General features: G+C 42.2%; 1 pseudogene; it reads right to left on the reverse strand.

The window, feature by feature from the left end:
- Nucleotides 1-8,081: 8,081 nt before the first annotated feature.
- On the reverse strand, nucleotides 8,082-8,358 carry LOC138439143 (large ribosomal subunit protein eL43-like; annotated as a pseudogene).
- Nucleotides 8,359-8,857: the final 499 nt, after the last annotated feature.

Consider the following 8,857-nt stretch of genomic DNA (forward strand, 5'->3'; position numbering starts at 1 on the left):
GGACTGTATAACACATGGGGTTGCAAAGAGTCTGACATGGCTGAGCATCTTTCACTTTCGCTTTCATGTAGGGATGTGAGAGTTGGACCATAAAGAAGGCTGAGAACTGAAGAATTGATGCTTTTGAACTGTGGTGCTGGAGAAGAATTTTGAAAGTCCCTTGGACAGCAAGGAGATCAAACTAGTGAATCCTAAAGGAAGTCAACCCTGAATATTCAGTGGAAGGACTTTTGCTGAAGCTGAAACTTCAATACTTTGGCCACCTGATGTGAACAGCCGACCCACTGGAAAAGACCTTGATGCTGGGAAAGATAGAAGGCAAGAGGAGAAGGGGGTGACAGAGGATGAGATGGTTGGATGACATTACTGACTCTATGGACATGAGTTTGAGCAAACTCCAGGACATGGTGAAGGACAGGGAAGCCTGGACTGCTGCTGTCCATGGGGTTGCAAAGAGTCGGACACAGCTGAGCGACTGAACAACAAGCCATCCAATTTGTGGTATTTAATTGTAGCAGCCCAAGCAGACTACTACAGTTTCCTAAATGGCTAACCAGTTGTCTTCACAACACTTAATGAATAATCATAATCAGTTTGCTAATTTGAAATTCCACTTTTATAATATATTAAATTTAAGTAAACTAACATGTCTGTTTAGAGGGTTTCAATTTAATTTTATTAATTTAAGAGTATATTTTGGTGCTGGTTTTATCTTATCTTGATTATAAAGCCTTGTATTATATTGGTAAAACAATTTATACAAGTTATATTGGTAGGCCAAGTCTGACATCATTATTGTTGGAAAATTTTATTGGCCTTTCTGGAATACTTACCATTCCTGGTAAACTTTAGAATCATTTAACTTATTAAAAGGAAAAGTTGAGATTTTGATTGGGGAGCATTAAAGTGGAGGAAGCTGACATATTTAGAAAGTTCTATTCCAATCCATGAACATGATGTACATCACTATTCTTTCCATTTAAATCAGTAATTTTTGTGACTTTATTGATAAGGTCCTGCATAATTCTTATTTATTCTTAGCAATATTTTATTATGAAAACATTCAAACATACAGGAAAGTTGAAGGACTTTTACAGTGAGTATCCATGTACCACTACCTAGACTTTACCATTAATGTTTTATTATATTTTATGCCATGGTATTGTTGAGTAGCAGGTAGAAGAGCAGACTGCTTGGATTTATCACTTGCAAGCTGTATGATGCAGGACAAGTTACTTAACTTCTCCAAACCTCAGTTTTCTTATCTGCAAATTAGGAATAATAATAGCATTTACCTCAAGAGGTTGTTATGAGGACCACATTGGTTAAAATATATAATGCACTTGGAACAAAGCTTCATACTCTGTAAATACTACATCCTAGTGTGTTAGTCTGCTTGGGCTGTTATAACAAAATATCATAGACTGGGTGCCTTAAACAATGGAAATTTATTTCTTCATACTTCTGAAAGCTTGAAGTCCCAGATCAAGGTCTGGCAGGATCACTTTCTGGTGAGGGCTCTCTTCCTGGCTGTACATAGTGACTTCTTGTTAAATCCTCATATTAGCTTTCCTCAGTGCCTGCCTTCAGAGAAAGATTAAGCCCTCTGCTGTCTCTTCTTAAAAGGACACTAATCCTATGGGATCAGGGTCCCACCCTTGCGATCTCATTTAGTGTTAATTACAGAGAGTCCCTGACTTATGATTTTTCAATTTTACAGTGGTGTGAAAGTGATATGCACTCAGTAGAAACTATAATTTGAATTTTTATTTTTTTCCTGAGCTAGCAATAATTGGTTTAATACTCTCCCATGATGCTGTGCAATAGCAGTGAGCCTCAGCTCCCAGACAGTCACAACCACAAGGATAAACAACCAATACACTTACAACCATTCTGTACCTACACAGCCATTCTGTTTTTCCACTTTCAGTATAGTATTCAGTAAATTACATGAAATATTTCAATACTTTATTACAAAATAGGCTCTGCGCTAGATGATTTTGGCCAACTCTGGCTAATGTAAGTGTTTTAAGCACATTTAAGGCAGGCTAAGGACATTAGAAAGCATCACTACGAACAAAGCTAGTGGAGGTGATAGAATTCCAGTTGAGCTGTTTCAAATCCTGAAAGATGATGCTGTGAAAGTGCTGCACTCAATATGCCAGCAAGTTTGGAAAACTCAGCAGTGGTCACAGGACTGGAAAAGGTCAGTTTTCATTCCAATTCCAAAGAAAGGCAATGCAAAAGAATGCTCAAACTACTGCACAATTGCACTCATCTCACATGCTAGTAAAGTAATGCTCAAAATTCTCCAAGCCAGACTTCAGCAATTCGTGAACCATGAAATTCCTGATGTTCAAGCTGGTTTTAGAAAAGGCAGAGGAACCAGAGATCAAATTGCCAACATCCGCTGGATCATGGAAAAAGCAAGAGAGTTCCAGAAAAACATCTATTTCTGCTTTATTGGCTATGCCAAAGCCTTTGACTGTGTGAATCACAATAAATTGTGGAAAATTCTGAATGAGATGGGAATACCAGACCACCTAACCTGCCTCTTGAGAAATCTGTATGCAGGTCAGGAAGCAACAGTTAGAACTGGACATGGAACAACAGACTGGTTCCAAATAGGAAAAGGAGTACGTCAAGGCTGTATATTGTCACCCTGCTTATTTAACTTATATGCAGAATACGTCATGAGAAACGCTGGGCTGGAAGAAGCACAAGCTGGAATCAAGATTGCCAGGAGAAATATCAATAACCTCAGATATGCAGATGACACCACCCTTATGGCAGAAGGTGAGGAGGAACTAAAAAGTCTTTTGATGAAAGTGAAAGAGGAGAGTGAAAAAGTTGGCTTAAAGCTCAACATTCAGAAAACGAAGATCATGGCATCTAGTCCCATCACTTCATGGCAAATAGATGGGGAAACAGTGGAAATAGTGTCAGACTTTATTTTTTTGGGCTCCAAAATCACTGCATGAAATTAAAAGACGCTTACTCCCTGGAAGAAAAGTTATGACCAACCTAGATAGCATATTCAAAAGCAGAGATATTACTTTGCCAACAAAGGTCCATCTAGTCAAGGCTATGGTTTTTCCAGTGGTCATGTATGGATGTGAGAGTTGGACTGTAAAAAAAGCTGAGTGCCGAAGAATTGATGCTTTTGAACTGTGGTGTTGAAGAAGACTCTTGAGAGTCCCTTGGACTGCAAGGAGATCCAACCAGTCCAATCTGAAGATCAGCCCTGGGATTTCTTTGGAGGGAATGATGCTAAAGCTGAAACTCCAGTACTTTGGCCACCTCATGCGAAGAGTTGACTCATTGGAAAAGACTCTGATGCTGGGAGGGATTGGGGGCAGGAGAAGAAGGGGACAACAGAGGATGAGATGGCTGGATGGCATCACTGACTCGATGGACGTGAATCTGAGTGAACTCTGGGAGTTGGTGATGGACAGGGAGGCCTGGCATGCTGAGATTCATGGGGTCTGAAGCTAAGCTAGGTGAGGTGTATTAAATGCATTTTTTACTTATGGTATTTTCAATGTACTATGGGTTTATCCAGATGCAACCCCATCATAAGCTTAGGAAAGTCTGTACTTTCTTATTCCAAATACAGCTACTCTGGGGGTTAGAGTTTCAACATATGAATTTGTGGGGCTGGCTGGGGAGACAGACATTCAGTTCACAACAGCTAGCAATGACATTGGTTTATTCTGTTTTCTAAATTGTTGCTTTTGTAAGCTATTGATGTAGAAGATAAAATAGCATTAGAGTAAAATCATTTCTCCAGAAAATACATAAAAGACATGAAAAAAAATGGTGTGTGTATGTGTGTGTGTAGGTGAGTCTGTGCACTGAAAATTAGCAATGGTTATTTTACTTGGTGAAATTATAGGTAAGGAATATTTTGTGGTATTTCAGAAATTAACGTTAAGGAAATTAATTAACGTTAAGGACTTCTTGAATACTAGAACAAAAAACTACCTAATCTGGAACTCCGCCCATGGCAAAGGTCATGAGGAACGAGGCTTGGCATATGCAAAGGCGTGATCAAGCCTCAGGAAACCCCCTGTTCCTGAGCATCTAACCGGAAAACCAGAGTCTGTTTTATGCTCTCACCTACACCTCTGACTTTACGGGGGGCTCTCCCCCATAACCGTTTCTCTTGGAGAAGGAGTAGACATGCATCTCCAAGGCAATAAAAATTCTTGGGCGTGACAAGAGTGTTTCAGCTTATGGACTCCTCTGAAGGTGATCTAGCCCACCTGTATAGGTTTGCCCGGCCACATGTGATTGTTTACAGCCTCCCAACCTAAGAGGCATGAGATGTTTTAGACTTACTAAAGGCAAATTCTTTTGGGGAGTTAGAAATTATTAGTATGATGGGTTGGTTAGGAATTATATTGGTGAAGGGTTTTTCATTTGTTGTGTCAATAATTGCTGCTAATTCCCTGCTCTGGGTGGGACAAGGATGCCTCAGGTCAAACCTCTCTGCTGACAGACTAGCTTGCGTGACAGCATTATCCATACTCCTGCCACATGATTGTTTACTACCTCTTAACCATAAACAGCACAGAGTTTTGGAGTATTTTGAGAGTCTTAATTAGTATAGGACTTTTTCTTCTTGTTGAGTCAATGATTGCTGCCAGGCCTCCATATCCTTAGGCACCTGGGAATATATTAATCAATGTATTTGGAATATAGCAAAGGAAATATGGTAGTTTTTGACGTTAGCAATACTAGACTTTTTGAGTTAATGGATTTTCTCTTTTGTAATAGATCACTGTGCTTTGTTATAAATCACTGTGTCCTTGCTATGTAAGAATGTAACTTTATCATATCTTAAGACTAAATAGATCTTAAGGGGAGCATTGGTGAAAGGATTTTCATTTGTTGGGCTGATGTTTGCTGCTAAATCTCCATGTTCCCTACCCTTATAATGAATATAACTAACATATAGGAGAAATAAGTATTAACCTTTAAGCATATAGGAGAAATAAGTATTAACCTTTAAGACTAATCATGTTAACCTTGGGTTAAATAAATTCCTTTCTTTTTTTTTTTTTTTTAAAAATTCCTTTCTTGATTGTAACTCACTACACCCTCACCCTATAGGAATGCAGCTTTATTTGGAGGGTGGTGCCTGGTTTGAGAAAAAAACACCCTTGGAAGAAATAAGTTTTTTGGTTATCAGAAAGAAAGGATCATAAAATGTCAGCAGGTCTCACTCATGGCCAGATGATGTAATATTCCTAAGACCTTTTTTTTATACATTTATGTGAAGCACCTGATTTTGATAAAGGTCAGGACTGCTGACTCCCGCGTGACTCTGTATTCATCCCTATGTGTAACAAAAGGTATATAAGCAAACTCAAAAATAAAGAAATCGGATCAGTTTCTGGAAAGACTGATTCCCCCATGTCACTTCTTTCTTACTCCCGTTTTTCTGGCTTAATTCCCATCTGGAGCATGGATGCTATTCCATGTAATCCAAGTTATTCAGCCTCTTTTTCTCCACTGATCTTCCTACTACACTATCCATTTCTAATCTCTCTATATCTGTGATTAAATATGTATTTTTCCAAAGACGCCGACTCAGTCCCCACCTTCGAATCACCCTGGATCCACCGGGGCTGGACCCCGGCACTAATCGTTGCTGTTCAGCCACTAAGTCGTGTCTGACTCTTTTAATGAAACACTGGATTCCATTCCACTTTCAGTCTTTTCTAAGGTGAGGTGAAGTCGCTCAGTCGTGTCCAATTCTTTGCGACCCCGTGGACTGTAGCCTACCAGGCTCCTCCGTCCAGGGGATTCTCCAGGCAAGAATACTGGAGTGGGTTGCCATTTCCTTCTCCAGGGGATCTTCCCGACCCAGGGATCGAACCCAGGTCTCCCGCACTGGAGGCAGACGCTTTAACCTCTGAGCCACCAGGGAAGCCCAGTCTTTCCTATGTACATATTAAATGAAAGTGGTATGGTCATTTTATACCAATGTTGTTTCTACTAAAAAGAGATACAGATGTTTTCCTTTGTCAAGGGTTTCAAATCTCCCCGCGGAAACGTTCACAAGTCTATGCCCTGCAGAGGAGAGCTGGTTCTATTCCGTAGTTTTCGGACGAGCGAGAAGACAGGCTCTGTGTCATTCCGCAAGAGCGGGCTTGCCTTAGGCTGGGTTCTAGCCCCAGGCGGCAGGCAAACCGGAGTGATGGTATCGCATCCCAGAGAGCATCCCCTGAGGCGCCCGCAGGCGCGCTGGCTGCCCCGGAGGACGCTGGGAACCGCGCGCCGAGGCTGCTTGTCGCGCAAGCGCATCGGCCAGGGCTGCGCTACGTGGGAGCATCTTGTCCCTGCGCGGTGACCGGTCCGCGGCAGCCGGAGGGCTAGGGCGTGCGGTTAGAGCAGGTGAGAGGGGTGAGCCAGGGCTCCCTTGGGTCTGGAAAGCGGGCAAGCTAGGAAACGCCTCCTCCGCCCAGCCCGGCGTCATCTGTGGCTCGCGGTGTGCTCCCAGCCTCTGAGTCAGGCTCACACAAAGGCTGCGAAGGCTGGGCCAGACCGGTCCATCTTTGGGGAAAGGTTTATCATCTCCATTTACAGAGGAGGAAACGGAATCGGTGGGATTACGTGGTTTGCCACAGCCGACAAGTGAAGGAGCTGTATTCAAACCCAGATCCTTTTTGATTACAAATCGCAGACTACTTTAAAAGTGTTGTTCAGTCGCTAAGTCGTGTCTGACTGACTCTGTGCAGCACTCCAGGCTTCCCTGTCCTTCACTATCTCTTGGAGTGTGCTCAAACTGGTGTCCATTGAGTGGATGATGCCATCCAACCATCTCATCCTCTGTCGCCTCCTTCTCCTGCCTTCTATCTTTCCCAGCATCAAAGTCTTTTCCAATGTGTCCAGTCTTCACATTGGATGGCCAAATTATTGGAGCTTCAGTTCAGTCCTTCCAATGAATATTCAGGTTTTATTTCCTTTAGAGTTGACTGATTTGATTTCCAAGGGACTCTCAACAGTCTTCTCCACCACCATAGTCCAAAAGCATCAATTCTTCATTGCTCAGCCTTCTTTATGGTCCAACTCTCACATCTGTACATGACTACTGGAAAAACCATAGTTTTGACTGTATGAACCTTTGTCGGCAAAGTGATGTCTCAGCTTTTTAATATGCTGTCTAGGTTGGTCATAGCTTTTCTTCCAAAGAGGAAGCATCTTTTAATTTCATGGCTGCAGTCACCATTTTCAGTGCTTTTGGAGCCCAAGAATATGAATTCTGTCACTGTTTCTACTTTCCCCCCATCTATTTGCCATGAAGTGATGGGACCGGATGCCATGATCTTAGTTTTGTGAATGTCGAGTTTTGAGCCAGCTTTTTCACTTTTTTCACCCTCATCAAGAGGCTCTTTAGTTCCTCTTCACTTTCTGCCATTAGGTAGTATAATCTGCATATCTGAAGTTGTTGATTTCAGCTTGTGGTTCATCTAGCCCGGTATTTCGCATGATGTACTTTGCACATAAGTTAAATAAGCAGGGTGACAATATACAGCCCTGACATACTCCTTTCCCAGTTTTGAAGTGAAGTGAAGTCGCTCAGTCGTGTCCGATGCTTTGCAACCCCATGGACTGTAGCCCACCAGGCTCCTCCGTCCATGGGATTCTCCAGGCAAGAATACTGGAGTGGGTTGCCATTTCCTTCTCCAGGGGATCTTCCCGACCCAGGGATCGAACCCAGGTCTCCCAGATTGCAGGCAGATGCTTTAACCTCTGAGCCACCAGGGCCCCAGTCCGTTTTTCCATGTCCGGTTCTAACTGTTGCCTCTTGACCTGCATACAGGTTTCTCAGGAGGCAGGTAAAGTGCTCTGGTATTCCCATCTCTTTCAGAATTTTCCACAGTTTGTTGTGCTCTACACAGTCAAAGGCTTTAGCGTAGTCAATGAAGCAGAAGTTTTTCTGGAATTCCTTTGCTTTTTCTGTGATCCAGTGGATGTTGGAGAATTTTTTTTTAATTAATAAGCGAAGTAATTTTGTTACATAAATCAACCCATTTACTATAGGCTAGCAACGTTATCAAATGGTGGTGCTTCTACTGGTCCTTCAATTCCTTCAGTCTTCTGATGGCAGACTTTTCTGTGACAGCAGCAGTGGTGTGTAGGTCCAGGCACCACCAGCAATGTTTTCATGCAGGAACCACAGTGCCAAATGCCCACAGCTCGTCTCTTCATCTTGGTTTTGCCACAGAAGGAGCAGGTATTCTTGGCGTGCTGGCTGATTTCAGTTTTCTTCACAGTTTTCCTGAGGGAGGCACCATAACGCGTGGTGTATTTGCCCATGATTCCAACCTTCTTGGTGCATTTCGCCATTTTAACACAACCTAGGTCTGAGCCCAAGACCAGATGTTGGCAATTTGATCTCTGGTTTCTCTGCCTTTTCAAAGTCCAGCTTGTACATCTGGAAGATCTTGGTTCACATACTGTTGATGCCTAGTTTGAAGGATTTTGAGCATTACTTCGCTAGCTTGTGAAATGAGTGCAATTGTATGGTAGTTCGAACATTCTTTGGCATTGCCTTTCTTTGGGATCAGAATGAAAACTTACCTTTTCCAGTCTTGTGGCCACTGCTGAGTTTTCCAAATTTGTAATTTCCAAATTACTTTAAAGGTAGGACTGCCTAAAACAAAGAATTGGGTTGTATTAATTTCAGTATGCTTCTAGACACCAGCAGTGTTTTGGACCATGTGGGTTGGGTCTATCCATGATCTCCGTGTATCTATTGTAAAAGAAATTTTCATTGATTGGTGTAAGTTCTGACCATGTGATTGAACTTCCTAGATCTTTTCACTAACATTGATGTTTTCTGCCC

This window comes from Ovis canadensis, chromosome 1, assembly GCF_042477335.2.
Source record: "Ovis canadensis isolate MfBH-ARS-UI-01 breed Bighorn chromosome 1, ARS-UI_OviCan_v2, whole genome shotgun sequence".
NCBI classification, from domain to species: Eukaryota; Metazoa; Chordata; class Mammalia; order Artiodactyla; family Bovidae; genus Ovis; species Ovis canadensis.